The 16113-nt window shown below is 41.0% G+C and overlaps 1 protein-coding gene across 3 annotated transcripts in view; it reads right to left on the bottom strand.

The window, feature by feature from the left end:
• The window catches only part of DENND1A (DENN domain containing 1A), a 532587-nt gene extending 517337 nt beyond the window's left edge, over nt 1-15250 (bottom strand). For all 3 annotated transcript variants that reach the window (XM_070045680.1, XM_060300451.1, XM_060300453.2), the window contains exon 1: nt 15123-15250. The gene's annotated coding sequence lies outside the window, so the exon portion shown is untranslated. The remainder of the gene's footprint in view (nt 1-15122) is intronic.
• Between the last annotated feature and the right edge of the window lie 863 nt (nt 15251-16113).

Genomic DNA, 16113 nt, shown 5'->3' with positions numbered 1-16113 from the left:
GGGAACTCCCATAAGGTTAACAGCTGATTTCTCAGCAGAACCTCTACAAGCCAGAACAGAGTGGCATGATATACTTAAAGTGATGAAAGGTTACTCTACCAGGCAAGGATCTCATTCAGATTCGATGGAAAAATCAAAAGCTTTACAGACAAGCAAAAGCTAAGAGAATTCAGCACCACCAAACCAGCTCTACAACAAATGCTAAAGGAACTTCTCTAAGTGGGAAACATAAGAGAAGAAAAGCACCTACAAAAACAAACCCAAAACAATTCAGAAAATGGTCATAGGTACATACATATCGATAATTACCTTAAACATGAATGGATTAAATTCTCCAACCAAAAGACACAGGCTTGCTAAATGGATACAAAAACAAGACCCATCTATGTGCTGTCTGCAGGAGACCCACTTCAGACCTAGGGACACATACGACTGAAAGTGAGGGGCTGGAAAGATATTCCATGCAAATGGAAATCAAAAGAAAGCTGGAGTAGCAATACTCATATCAGATAAAACAAACTTTAAAATAAAGAATGTTACAAGAGACAAGGAAGGACACTACATAATGATCAAGGGATGAATCCAAGAAGAAGATATAACAATTATAAACATATATGCAGCCAACATAGGAGCACCTCAATATAAGGCAACTGCTAACAGCTATAAAAGAGGAAATCGACAGTAACACAGTAATAGTGGGGGAATTTAACACCTCACTTACACCAACGGACAGATCATCCAAAATGAAAATAAATAACAGAAGCTTTAAATGACACAATAGACCAGATAGATTTAACTGATATTTATAGGACATTCCATCCAGAAACAGCAGATTACACTTTCTTCTCAAGTGTGCACGGAACATTCTCCAGGATAGATAACATCTTCGGTCACAAATCAAGACACAGTAAATTTAAGAAAACTGAAATCATATCAAGCATCTTTTCTGACCACAACGCTATGATATTAGAAATGAATTACAGGGAGAAAAACGTAAAAAACACAAGCACATGGAGGCTAAACAAAACATTACTAAATAACCAAGAGATCACTGAAGAAATCAAAGAGGAAATCAAAAAATACCTGGAGACAAATGACCATGAACACACGACGATCCAAAACCTATGGGATGCAGCAAAAGCAGTTCTAAGAGGGAAGTTTATAGCTACACAAGCCTACCTCAAGAAACAAGAAAAATCTCAAATAAACAATCTAAACTTACACCTAAGTGAACTAGAGAAAGAAGAATAAACAAAACCCAAAGTTAGCAGAAGGAAAGAAATCATAAAGATCAGAGCAGAAATAAATGAAATAGAAACAAAGAAAACAATAGCAAAGATCAATAAAACTAAAAGCTGGTTCTTGGAGAAGATAAACAAAATTGATAAACCATTAGCCAGCCTCATCAAGAAAAAGAGGGAGAGGACTCAAATCAATAAAATTAAAAATGAAAAAGGAGAAGTTACAACAGACACCACAGAAATACAAAGCATCCTAAGAGACTACTACAAGCAACTGTATGCCAATAAAATGGACAACCTGGAAGAAATGGACAAATTCTTAGAAAAGTGTAACCTTCCAAGACTGAACCAGGAAGAAATAAAAAATATGAACACACCAATCACAAGCAATGAAATTGAAACTGTGATTAAAAATCTTAGAAAAAACAAAAGTCCAGGACCAGATGGCTTCACAGGTGAACTCTATCAAACATTTAGAGAAGAGCTAACATCCATCCTTCTCAAACTCTTGCAAAAAATTGCAGAGGAAGGAACACTCCCAAACTCATTCTATGAGGTCACCATCACCCTGATACCAAAACCAGACAAAGACACTACAAAAAAAGAAAATTACAGACCAATATCACTGATGAATATAGATGCAAAAATCCTCAACAAAATACTAGCAAACAGAATCCAACAATACATTCAAAGGATCAAAGACCATGATCAACTGGGATTTATCCCAGAGATGCAAGGCTTCTTCAATATACATAAATCAATCAATGGGATAAACCATATTAACAAATTGAAGACTAAAAACCATATGACAGTCTTAACAGATGCAGAAAAAGCTTTTGACAAAATTCAACACCCATTTATGATAAAAACTCTGCAGAAAGTGGGCATAGAGGGAAACTACCTCAACATAATAAAGGCCATATATGACAAACCCACAGCAAACGTCATTCTCAATGGTGAAAAACTGAAAGCATTTCCTCTAAGATCAGGAACAAGACAAGGATGTCCGCTCTCACCACTAGTATTCAACATAGTTTTGCAAGTCCTAGCCATGGCAATCAGAGAAGAAAAACAAATAAAAGGAATACAAATTGGAAAAGAAGAAGTAAAACTGTCACTTTTGCAGATGACATGATACTATACATAGAGAATCCTAAACATGCCACCAGAAAACTACTAATCAATGAATGTGGTAAAGTTGCAGGATACAAAATTAATGCACAGAAATCTCTTGCATTCCTCTACACTAATGATGAAAAATCTGAAAGAGAAATTAAGGAAACACTCCCATTTACCACTGCAACAAAAAGAATAAAATATGTTAGGAATAAACCTACCGAGGGAGACAAAAGACCTGTATGTAGAAAACTACAAGTTACTCATGAATGAAATTAAAGATGATACCAACAGATGGAGAGATATACCATGTTCTTAGCTTGGAAGAATCAATATTGTGAAAATGACTATACTACCCAAAGCAATTTACAGATTCAATGCAATCCCTATCAAATTACCAATGGCATTTTTTTACGGAACTAGAACAAAAAATCTTAAAACTTGTATGGAGACACAAAAGCCCCCGAATAACCAAACCAGTCTTGAGGGAAAAAAACAGAGCTGGAGTAATCAGACTCCCTGACTTCAGACTATACTACAAAGCTACAGTAATCAAGACAATATGGTACTGGCACAGAAACAGCAATATAGATCAATGGAACAAGATAGAAAGCCCAGAGATAAACTGACGCACCTATGGTCAACTAATCTACGACAAAGGAGGCAAGGATATAAAATGGAGAAAATACAGCCTCTTCAATAAGTGATGCTGGGAAAACTGGACAGCTACATGTAAAAGAATGAAATTAGAATACTCCCTAACACCATACATAAAAATAAACTCAAAATGGATTAGAGACCTAAATGTAAGACCGGACACTATACAACTCAGAGGAAAACATATGAAGAACACTCTTTGACATAAATCACAGCAAGATCTTTTTTGATCCACCTCTTAGAGTAATGGAAATAAAGACAAAAATAAACAAATGGGACCTAATGAAACTTCAAAGCTTTTGCACAGCAAAGGAAACCATAAACAAGACGAAAAGACAACCCTCACAATGGGAGAAAATATTTGCAAACAAATCAACGGACAAAGGATTAATCTCCAAAATATATAAACAGCTCATGCAGCTCAATACTATAAAAAAAAAAACCCAATCAAAAAATGGGCAGAAGGCCTAAACAAACATTTCTCCAAAGAAGACATACAGATGGCCAAGAAGCACATGAAAAGCTGCTCAACATTACTAATTATTAGAGAAATGCAGATCAAAACTACAGTGAGGTATCACTTCACACCAGGTAGAATGGGCATCATCAGAAAATCTACAAACAACAAATACTGGAGAGGGTGTGGAGAAATTGCATTGTTGCTGGGAATGTAAATTGATACAGCCACTATGGAGAACAGTATGGAGGTTCCTTAAAAAAACTAAAATCAGAATTACCGTATGACCCAGCAATCCCACTACTGGGCATATATCCAGAGAAAACCATAATTCAAAAAGACACATGCACCCCAATGTTCATTGCAGCACTATTTACAATAGCCAGGTCATGGAAGCAACATAAATGTCCATCGACAGACGAATGGATAAAGATGTGGTACATATATACAATGGAATATTACTCAGCCATAGAAAGGAACGAAATTGGGTCATTTGTAGAGAAGTGGATGGATCTAGAGACCGTCATATAGTGAAGTAAGTCAGAAAGAGAAAAGCAAATATCGTATATTAGCGCATATATGTGGAACCTAGAAAAATGGTACAGGTGAACCAGTTTGCAGGGCAGAAATAGAGACACAGATGTAGAGAACAAGCGTATGGACACCAAGGTGGGAAAGTGGCGGGGAGGTGGTAGTGGTGTTGTGATGAATTGGGCAATTGGGATTGACATGTATACACTAATATGTATAAAATGGATAACTAATAAGAACCTGCTGTATAAGAAAATAAATAAAATAAAATTCAAAATAAAACAGTGGAAGAGGAAAGAGAGAGGTATTATAAAGGTACTCATCATCTTTCGTTTCAGGGTATCAACAAATACTGTCTAAAGTTAATTAAATTAAGAGACAGAGATGTATCTAAGGGTTATAGGTTAACCACCAGAAGAACTGAAAATAAAATCAGTTAGTAGAGGCTGTTCCTGAAGGAGTGCGGGGTAGGGTAGAGAATTACTGCTCTTCATCATGAGCCCTTACAACTATTTGATTTGTTAACACGTGCATTTATAGCTTTGACTAAAATAATTTTTAACGTTTGACAAACACATTCTGTTGGTGAAGCTGTAAGGCAACAAGGCACTATCATATATGGGTATATGAACTGGCTCAACCTGTGTGGAGGAGAATCTGACACTTTTCACTATAGTAAAATTTTACTTTACTATTTTACAATTTTACTAAAGTGAAATTACATATAAATTTACTCTATGACCCAGCAATCCCACTTCTAAAAATCTATCCCAATGGTATAATGGTATAAATACAAAAAAGGCACATACACAAGACTATTCATTATAGCATCATATAACACTGGAAGCAACCTAAATGACCATCAGCATGAAACTGGTTGAATAACCCATGGACCATCCATCCAATGGAGTACTATGCTGTCGCTACAGAGAATAAGGATGACCTATATGTACTACTACAAGTGATCTCTTTAGAGGGTATAAAATGAGAAAAGTAAAGGAGAAAAGTGCACACAGAATGCTATCACTTCTCTGAAGGGTTGGTGAGGGGAAGTGTGAATATACTTACGTGTTTACTTTTTTCTAATGAAATTAAAAATGAAAAAAAAATTTTTAAACTAGTTACCTACAGAGGAGGGAAGAAACAGGGTGGTGTGGGAAGGATAGAAGTTAGACTTTTCTGAATATACCTTTTTTGTAGATTTGGCTTTGAAACCATAGAAGTTTTTTATATAATTATAAAACAAAATTATTTTTAAAAAGCAATCCCAAAAGATTGAAAGAGAAAAAAAATAACACTATGAATTGAGTTGGTGACACAACCACAGAGAAACTATTTCTAGTTTTAAAACAGTAACTACTATATATTCCTAATGTGATATACTCTAAGGACAAAAAGAATCGCCAAATTGAAAAAAAAAACCAAAAACCTCTTTTCAGTACATATTATTGGTGGTAATGTTGGTATTGCTGTTGAGTTTCTGGATATTGTGAGATAAAGCAAAAAGAGTACTTCTGTTGGTGTCACTGGAAATCAGGACTTTCGACATGAGTGATAAGAGATTCAGATGTAAGAATAATGAGGTTAAATTAAAATGCTATGGTCTTGAATTGTAAATACCAATGTGAACATGTGATGTAGTTACCTTAAACACACAGACACACACACACACTCTTCCTAGTTCTGACCCCTGGAGAAGCCTAGAAATAATGCTACTAGGTTATTTCTAGTAGCAAATAATAATATTTGCTACTAGAAATAACCTAGTAGCAAAAAAAAAAAAAAAGTTCTAAAACCCAGACTCTAATCTCTAACACCATTTCCCACCAAAAGGAAGCAAGACTCCTTAGAGGAACAGCAGAAAACAGGTCTGGAGCAGGAAACATGCAAGATGAGTCTGCAACATCTCATCATACCAAAAGGCAAGGGAGCTACTAAAAACTACTGAGATTCTGTCAAAAGGACTCTAGAAATTAACTTAAAGAAGCTTCCACTAGACAAAGATAGGGCAAATTAACATCAATGAGGATAACTACAGTAGAGTGAAATATAGCAAACAGGTTTAGATCTATGTGTTTCACGTGACAGAAAAAAAAGAATCAGTCACCTTGGGAAAATGCTAGGAAACTAACTCAGTCTGAAAAATGAATAAACTGAATCAAATATTTATTCTGCCTTTCCTATATGAACTGCATCTTAGGGTAAACAAACAGTTGATATGAAGAAGTTTTTCTTTATAGAAGTATTCTAGCTAATATCAAGAAGAAATGATGGAAATAAAATATCACCATTTTATAGCCCCTAATAAATTAATGGATCAAAAAGAGATAACCAGACATACTTTACTTCAAAATAATCTAGGACTAGGAGGCAGAGGAGCGTTATGGTCAGTTATCTATAAATGGAACTAAGAAAGCCATAAATTAGTAAGTGCTGAAACTGAGTGATGGGCATTTGGGGGCTCATTATACTATTCTCTCTACTATTATAATGTTTACATTTTTCCAAAATAAAAAAATTTAAATAATTTTAACACTCAGAAAAAAAGGAATGAAGTTATATTAAAAAGACAAGAAGTGAACACTGATACCAGCTAAACAGATAAATATAAATGGGGTAAATCTTTTCTAAAACTGAATAAAATTTTTAGTTATTGGTGAAAGAGGAGGCATAAAATATTCTTAAATGCTATTATCATTTTAATTATTTACATGCTCATCTTATTTCTCTTAGCAGACTTTAAGCTTCTTTTCTCCCAACCAGTAAGAGAAATAGTGCTTTGCACATACCAGGATCACAAACCTTCCAATAAATTCAGTAAAATATACAACACATCATCCTAACATACAGAGAAAAAGCAAATACTTTGTCTTTTAAAAAAAAAAAAACAACAACTATAAAAAGGAACACTTGCTTTCTTTTGACTTTTTTTTTTAACCCTAGGTTCTTCAGACAAGAGTGTCCCATCCACTCCAAACAATATTAATGACAGCTGCCATTTACTAATCGGTCATTTTTCTGCTGAGGGCTAGACATAAGGTTGCTTTTAATCCTCACAACAACACTAGAGGTGAATTTATTAGCTTCCTTTTATAAATTAAAAAACTGAGGCTCAGAAACTTAGAACTCAGATGGGGATCGTGCATGTTTGTGGGGACTCAAACCCTAGCGTCTCGGAGGCCCACATCCCCCTCGCTCCTCTCAGGTCCTGGAGTACAAGAACTGTTTGCTTGAAGTCAAACAGCATCTTTCTCTAGATTGGTTTCCTTCCTCCTATTTATTCATAGTCTAGGCGAGATCAATGCAACATCCCTGAAACCTTTCCTGTGGCTAAAGTGAGTTCAGAAGTTTATTTTTTCTCTTCCTAAATCTAACACGGACAAATTTCCCCTCGGCAACTTGGCCCAGCCCACTTGAAATCTTACTCATCTAACCAAGCACACACATTCACTACGGCGCCCTTAAAGATTTCTTCCTTTCTCACCACAGACTAAAATGCCTTCTCCCAATTATAACTTTTCACTTTTCCTCAGAAAAGCAAACACATTATATAACCAGTCCTCACCTTCCAAACACTCATTTATAATATAACTTTGCTAACCTTGGCAAGTCATCTTTGATTCTTCTCTCACCTCTTACGTGTAATTTGTCACCAGGTCTTGTCAATTCTCCCTAAAATCTCTCTCAAAGTCGTCCTTTTTCTTTTGAAAACTAAAACCTCACTTTGGACCTTGATCTTCTGCAGTATAAACACTTCCATAAACCAGTGGTCTCCAACTTTTTGCACACATTCCTCCCTATCAGGAAAAAAATTTGAGCATACATCTGATATATGTATTTTTATTTATAAATTATAAGAATGTCTTACTACACTCATCTATAGTATATTATTAGAAAACACAAAAACAAATTTTGAAGATTGATATAGAAACAAATATAGGTTCTAATATATTTTTTTCACACCCCCATGGATCATGCTGCACAACCCAGAGATACCACTATCCTAAACTACTGCTGCCCGAGTAATCTTCCTAAAAACCCAAGTCTCATCATACTACATTCCCAACTCAATCCTTCAATGCCATGAGATCCCCGTAGCACAAACCTGCTTTTTCAACTTCAACACCTATAATCTTTTCCCACATATTCTGTATTTCAGCTATACCTGTCATCTCCCTAATCTCTTTTACACACACAGTTCCTTTCCTCTGGAATGTCCTTATGGCTGACATACATAACAGTATCTCTAAGAGAAAAATACATTTTGTTTGTTTTGGTTTGGTTTTGGCTGCACGTGCTGCATGTGGTGTCTTAGTTCCCCAAGCAGGGATCGATCGAAACTGTGCCCCCTGCATTAGAAGCGTGGAGTCTTAACCACTGGACCGCCAAGGAAATCCCAAAAATACATTCTAACTGCCATAACCAAATTACAAATAAACTTTTGGGATGTAACCTACCTTTTCTATAAGAACTCATATATTTTGAACATATATTTTGTTACTTCCTTTATTTGGCTCCTTTTCAAGTCCATACTTAGAAATACTTAGAAAGAATGGGTATGGATTTCAATTAAAGTAGAGGAGACCAACTTTGCTTTGTTTCCTTTGGTTTACTTCCTTGTTTATCTTTCCATTTTAGAACAAAATCCTTTTAAGCAAAAAGGATGTTTCAAATCCAGAGATTAGTTCCCCCTAGGGCCAGGTAAAAGGCTGAACCTTTGCAACTCACAAGAATTCCAGCCTGGAACTTACACACAGATTTAACAGTGTGAATAAAAACATGTTTTCCTACAGCAATACTCCAGGTTTTTATCTTCCCTGTTTCAACCTTCCTATCTGCTGTGCAAACCCCTCCAAGTTGACTGCAATGACTCAAATTAGAATGATGGAGTTGCAGCAAAACATTTTCCAGAAAAGTCATGAAAATTCAAGGGACTGCTTCTGGGTACTAATAATGGGGAGCTCAGTCTCCAGCAAGACTTCCGTTCCACCACCCCAAGTCTTTGTACTCTCTTCTATGGAGACTGGGAGGGGAGCACCGTGGTGGAAAGAGGAAAAAGAGGCAGGGGACGGCCCTGGAGAGGAAGTCACATTTCAACTCCCTAGTCTTATCCCACAGAAGGAAGATATGTCAGCTGTGCTACACAACAGGCCTCAAGAAGAAGCCAGCCTGTGGTGCATTTTGGTAATGGAATCTTTTAATGGGCTATCCAGAAAAAGCCTGGAGCAGAGCAATCTTAAAAAGCCAAGGCTGCTTCTCTGTATCAGAAAACAATGATGGGCTTATCCCCATTTCCAAGTCATAAAACTTCCGCTGTTCTTCCCCCAGAAATCCCTCCTCCCTTCTCCAAATCTCACTTTTCTTTCAGTTCCAGTTTCACCCTCTTCTGAGAGCCTATCTCTGTCTACTCTGATCTTTCGTTTTCTATACAACTCATGTGGACCAAATCATAACCACAATGAGATATCACTTTACACAAAGTGGTGCAATTGCTTTGGAAAACAGTTTAACAGTTCCTTAAAAAGGGTTACCATATGATCTAGCAATTCCACTCCTAGGTATATACCCAAGAGAAATGAAAACATATGTCCAAACAAAATGTTCACATCAACATTATTCCTAACAGTGAAAAAGTGGAAACAACCCAAATACCTAACAACTGATGAATGGATGAATAAAATGTGGTTTAACCATACAATGAAATATTATTGAATGATAAAAAGTAATGAAATGCTCATATATGCTATATCATTAATAAACTTGGGAACCATTACGTTTAGGGAAAGACAAAGGATTATATTTTATATGATTCCCTTTATATGAAATGCCCAGAATTGACAAATCTATAGCAACAATAAGTAGGTTAGTGCTTGCCTAGGGCTGAGAGGGTTTGGGGGGAATGGAGAGTGACCACTAATGGGTATGGGGTTTCTTTCTGGAGTGATGAAAATGTTCTGGATTTGGATAGTGGTATTTGGAGTATACTGAAAACCAGTTAATTATATACTGTAAAAGAATAAGTGTTATACCACGGTTTATTTAGTAAAGTTGTTTGCAGATTACCACAGCCTATAAGGCCCTGCTCAGGGCCCCAGTCTCTCTCTGACCTCACCCCAGCCTCCCAGCCATCAGTCACTACCCAAACCCACTATCAGTTCCTGGAATCCTTCTAGGGTTTTCTTGCCTCGAGGCTTCAGGTAAGCCCCACCCTGCCTGGAATGAAGTCTTGTGAGTTTCTTTACATGGCTAATGACTTCTCATCCTTTAAGTCTCAGCTCAAATGTCATCTCCACGGTAAGCCCTCCCTCACTACTTTTATCTAAAATAGGGCAGCCACTCCCACCATCCTCTCTCAGCAACTTGTGTTTATAGCACATCCACGTAGCTTTACGTGAACTGATTTTTTTTCACGTGAACTGATTTTTTTAATCTGTCAGGTCCACCAGATTGTAAACTCCATGAAAGTAGGAATAAATATTATTCCCATTAACTCCCAATGTCTAACAATTCCTGGCATTTTAATGTCTATTAGGTGGTAATTAACATTTTTATTTCCCTAATGTGTCCTGTCTTCACACATACTGTACCCTCTACTGAGACTACTACCACTACTGCCACCACTGTCACTACCATGATCACCACAGCCATCACCATGGCTTCTACTCCCTCTGCCACCATTGTTACCCCTTTCACACCCTTACTCATCTCTCCTGTCTCAACTGAAACATCATCTTGATGAAGCATTCTTTCTTTGGAAGCCCTCCTTAGGAGACAGTCTCTCCTTCACTTATTCACCTATTCATCACGGGCTCCATCTCCATTATAGCAATGATCTTACTGTCCGACACTCAGGTTTCCTGGTGGGGAGGGGACTTGGAGGGAGTTGGTTTTGCTTTACACTGCTGTCTCACTACTACTTTGGAGAGCCTTAAAGCAAGATCTTTTCATTTTTGTGTCCCTAGTACTTAGCATACTACCGGGCACATAACATAGTACTGAAGACAGGTATACAGGATAATGCAGAATAAACACCACCACAAAGCCCAATCAGCTGCCCTGTCCTGTCTGTATGCCTTCATATCTTTGAGTACGCTTCTTTCCAAGTCCATAAATGTCGGGTTTCTTCAAACTCACTTAGAATACTTCTTTCAATTACTTACAATCCACTTCCTGCCCTTGGTGCCTGGAAACAATTTCTAGGATGTCACCACAAGCAATATTAAACTGCCACAGTTTCCTGCTGTGTGTCTACATTATCAGTTAAATTGCTTCATATTAACCACATTCCAGTCCACTGGGATCACTCAAACACTAAATAAGATTTAAACATACCTGTTGAAGACTGGCAGTTACCATTGCTCCTTTTATCTCTCTAGACAAATAAATGTCTGCTCGGGTTTAAGGTTTAGAGCTTTCCAGAGTGCTACCTGCATACTGGTGACCTTTTCTTTCCTTTGTCAAGTAGATGTTTGGTCTGAGGCAAGACAAGTTTCCTTTATTAAAATGAACATGAACTAAACACTCTTCAGAAAAAAATAAGGAACTGCTGCCTAGACCAGGGCAATCTGGCTTAAAAACTTAACACTTAAACACTCTTCCTCCTCAAGAGTTCAAATAGCAAACTGTTATTTTTTAGCTCTATGTACATTCAACCCAGAGCCTTTAGTTAGGAACTTAATTCAGATCCTAACATATTTCTTAAAAGCATTCCATAAACTCTTCCTAAACAGCATTATGTGTCAGGTACTGGGTTTGACACAGGGAACTCAAAAGACAAATAAGGCAGTCCCTGCTCTCAAGAAGTTTATGTCGGGCTTAGTATAGGAGACACACAAGGAACTGGATTTAGTGCTATGACAGTGATAAACACTGGGAGCCACAGAAACAGACGAAGGACACCTGGCCTAGGTGGGGGGAGAGGGTCCACAGATGAAGGACACCTGGCCTAGGTGGGGGCAGAGGGTGCACATATGAAGGACACCTGGCCTACGCTGGGGCGGGGCGGGGGGGGGGGGTGGTCCACAGATGAAGGACACCTGGCCTAGGTGGGGGAAGGGGGCACGGATGAAGGACACCTGGCCTAGGTGGCGGAAGAGGGGGCACGGATGAAGGACACTGGCCTAGGTTGGGGATGAGGGGGCATGGATGAAGGACACCTGGCCTAGGCTGAGGAGGGGTGGGGGCAGGGCACTGTCATCAGGGTAGGATTCCTCGGGATGGCATCTGATCTAAGGCCTATAAACCCCCATTCTCTCATGTGAAAAATGTAGCCAACAGTAGCTACATCACAGGACAGTTGTGAGGATCTGATAAAATGGTTCACATAAAGCACTACCACCATGCCTGACACAGAGACTGTGTTCAACCAGCCTTAGCTTAAAAGGAAAGTCTGAACAAGCACTGAACCTCAACACCTGTGCCTAGCAACTCACCTGCTTTACTACTGATCACATAACAGACCAGCTTCACAATTACGCAGAGTACTGTTTTTAATCAATTTTTATGTTTTAATGAGAGAATGTTGAGTCCTGCTCTGCATGTTCAGTCTAATTCCTGGATCATCAAAACTTTTCTCCATTACCTGAAACTCACAGTTCTCTGACATTTCTGGTATAAAATATAACAGTTTTCTTAGTCTTTTGATAGAGAAGGTGTAAAAGAAACTAACAATTACCGACTTTTTAATATGGGCCCAGCAGTCATGTTGATACTGTGTTTATTGCGCATAACGACCCTGCAACATATAGTCTTCCCCATTTTACCCTCAGAGCAACTGAGGCAGAAAGAGGTATTTGTACAAAGTCTGTACAAAGTTTCCGAGTCAGCAGACAAAAGAACCGCAATAGGAATCCAAATCTGATTCCACATTGCTAGCGTGACTGGACCACACAATATCAGAGATGAGGAGAGAAAGCACAGGCGGCCAGAGCGTTCTCCTGCTCGGAGGGGCACCCCATGCTCTCCTCCCCCACCCCCAAGACTGTCCTACAAAATAGAGCCTGCACACTTAGACTGCACCTCAGCCGGGTGAACACCTTGAGCTCAGTCTGTTCTTTCCTATCAGGATGGAACAGACGGTCAGTAGTAATCAAAGCCCTGTTTCCCCCCAAAATTAAGGGAGCACCTAAGAAGATGGCTTCCTCACCACCTGTCCATCCTCATTCCTACCTGCAGGCAGAAGCTACATAGTCAACAGTCACCATAAATCACAACTACTTCTCATAATTTCTCTCTTCATACTCTTTCAGCCTCACCACAAGCTAACATAATTCCCATGTCTAAGTTTTTATCACCGAGCAGTCTAGTTTCAAGATCAAAAGGGCTATCCCTTATACTAATTTGCTTAACAGAATTTCATGCATTAGTATAAGTTCTCTCGCCCAAGCGCTGAGATAAATAGATGGGCTCCACAAAACACTCTTAAGGTATGTATTTGCCAACCTGCAACGTTCAAGAGCAAGACAGAGACCTGATGCCTAGTCATCTTAACTTCCACTTGTTGGATTTTCATGCTGATTCTGACACTGACTTGCCCCACATCTGGCAAGTTTCTGAACTTCTCTGTAACATGAAAGGTAAGCATCCTCACAAGTATACTCTGCAACTCTATGGTGGCTTCTGTGCAGTGTTTCTAAGCGCTATTGAAATCCCAAGTTTACAACGCTTACTTGGAAGCAGGAGCTGAACTTGGAGTGCCTCTTTAATCCCAATGCTTCACACACTACAGTCTTTTTACCTCCCAAGCTTCTTAAGCTCTTATTTGGAGCATGCTTCTTTCTCCCCTCATTTCCACAAAAATCAAGAATTAACAGTGTACTCATCCAACTCTTCCATTTTCATTATCATAAGCAAACTTTTCTAGTCTCCGGGCTGCTGCAGCCTGTTAAAATACATTCTGTGAATGGAGGCCTAAGCCGGTCAGGGGTCTACAAGGCTGGGCAAAGGAAACACTGCATGGACATTGACGGGACAAGAGATGCAATGCTTGAATGATTACTAGATTTCACTCATAAGGCCCTTCCCCTCTCAAACTTCCCTAGCATAATTCTCAAAATGCTGAAGTAAACACATGTCTCAGACTTTCTTGTAAGCGGGTGTAAAGTATCCTATGAAAGCTGTTTTAAGGAAAAGCCTGTGCTGCTAACAGGGTTTGTAAGTGCCGTTAAACAATTCTATTACTCATAGAGAAAAAGTGAACATTTGTTAGTGATTAGAGATAAGGCATCTCATGTTCTGGAACTGAGGAAGGGAGAGGCCAAAAGAGGACCTGGCTGGGAGGGGAGATAGAGTTCAAACCAACACACCCAAATGGGACTGCATAAAAGTTGCACTTTCCAAAGTCAACTTCTAGGTCTAGAAAGAGGGCAACAATGTTTCAATGGGTTCCCAAGTCAGATGTATCAACATTTTCAGGGGAAAACTAACCCCTCACCAGGGACTCCAGATGAATGAATGAGTGAGGGAATTTGCCAGATTGAATTACAAAACCTTTCCAACGATTATCAAGATCAGGTGCTCGGTTACAGCACAGCGGTATCTTCCCTCACAGCTTTTGGCCCTCGCTGTGGGGAGACTTGCATAGATAGAAGGGGGAAACAGGAGCAGAGAGAAAAGGGCCTTCCTCCCCGGGCCATCCAGACCTTCAGTCCTTGAGTGGCCCCTCCCTCTGAAAATCTCACGCGACTTTTATGGGGGCCCGCAGGCCTTAAGCAGCCAGGACCTGCCCGACTCTCAGGGGCGCCCCAAACACCCATTTGGGGAGTTGCTTCTAGAGATTTCTCGCCCTCCCCCCAACAGTTGTGTGACCGTTTTCAGAGGCTCTCTGTAACCCCGGGGAGGGGTCCACCTTGTAATCTCAGCTGTTCCCGACCTCAGGTGAAGAGGGGACAACTGACCACCAGCGCCCTTCCACCCCGCCCCCGCACCTCCCTGGATCGTCATGGCAACCGTCCCCCTCCCCGCGTGACGCCGGCACGCGGGGAGCCCCTTGGGCCCCGGCAACAAGTCCCCCGCGCGGCCCGAGGCCTGCAGCCCTTGCCCTGCAGCCCTTGCCCTGCAGCCCTTGCCCGGCCTCGCCGCCCCTCGCCCGGCCCGGCTCCGCCCGGCCCGGCCGCACTCACTTGATCCTGGAGCCCATGGTCCCCGGGCCTCCTCATGGGCCCGCGGGCCCCGCTCGGCGCTGCGCTGCGCTGCCCGCCCGCCCGCGGCCGACCGGCCTCCCTCCGGCGCTCTCCCCGCCCCTTCCTCCCTTCCCTCAGGCTGGGGCCCGCCCGCTCGAGGCTCGCTCCCCCGCCGCCGCCGCCGCCGCCGCCGCCGCCTCCCGGGGTTAATACACTCGCTTCAGCCCGGCGAACGCCATGGTCGCCGGCGCGCGTGCCCGGCGCGCGCCGCCCCCTCCGCCTCTCACACCGCCGCCCCCTCCCGCCCGCACCGCCGCCGCCCGTGGGGGCTGCCGGGAAGTGTAGTCCGCTAGCGGGAGGCAGTGCCGCGTGAGGGCGGTGGACTCGTGGAGCTCGGTGCGTGGTGCTTTCCGGGCGCAGGCCCCTAAAGACCTCCCCTCCCACTGTTCTCCTATAGAAACCAACACCTTACAACCCCTCTGAAAAGATCTTCATCCCACAGAGATCCCCAAGCCCACCTGAAGAAACCTTTACCCATTCCTCTCCTGTGGAGTTCTCCCAGCCAGTGGCTCTGGCTTAGAGATAATCTGTCTCCCATTCAGGCCTCCAGGAAGAGACAACTTTTTCCTTTGAAAATCCCATACCTTGCAGTAAGTTCCTTAAGGGAGCCATAGCCCCTCTTCTCTGTCACACCAGCCACTTCCCCAACATGGTTCTTGATGGAGACCCCCTTAGACCTTAAACCTCTTAGACCTTTAAGGAGACCTCACATCCCCACAGGAAAGCCACCTGAGGGCTTCATAGGACCCATTTAGTCGCTCTGCTCTGCCCTACCCTTGAGGATCTCTGCCTCCCTTTGTTAGCCATTTGGGGGCCTCCAGTAGAGAAATCTCATGTCACCATAACAGTCCCTGATGGAGACTAAGTCAAGGCAAATGAAGGTACTTGAGAGCCAAGATCACCAACCTGCTCCCCCTTGGAGCTCATTTTA

Source organism: Globicephala melas, chromosome 6, assembly GCF_963455315.2.
Source record: "Globicephala melas chromosome 6, mGloMel1.2, whole genome shotgun sequence".
Classification (NCBI taxonomy): Eukaryota; Metazoa; Chordata; class Mammalia; order Artiodactyla; family Delphinidae; genus Globicephala; species Globicephala melas.
This window is presented reverse-complemented; position numbering and strand designations above follow the sequence as displayed.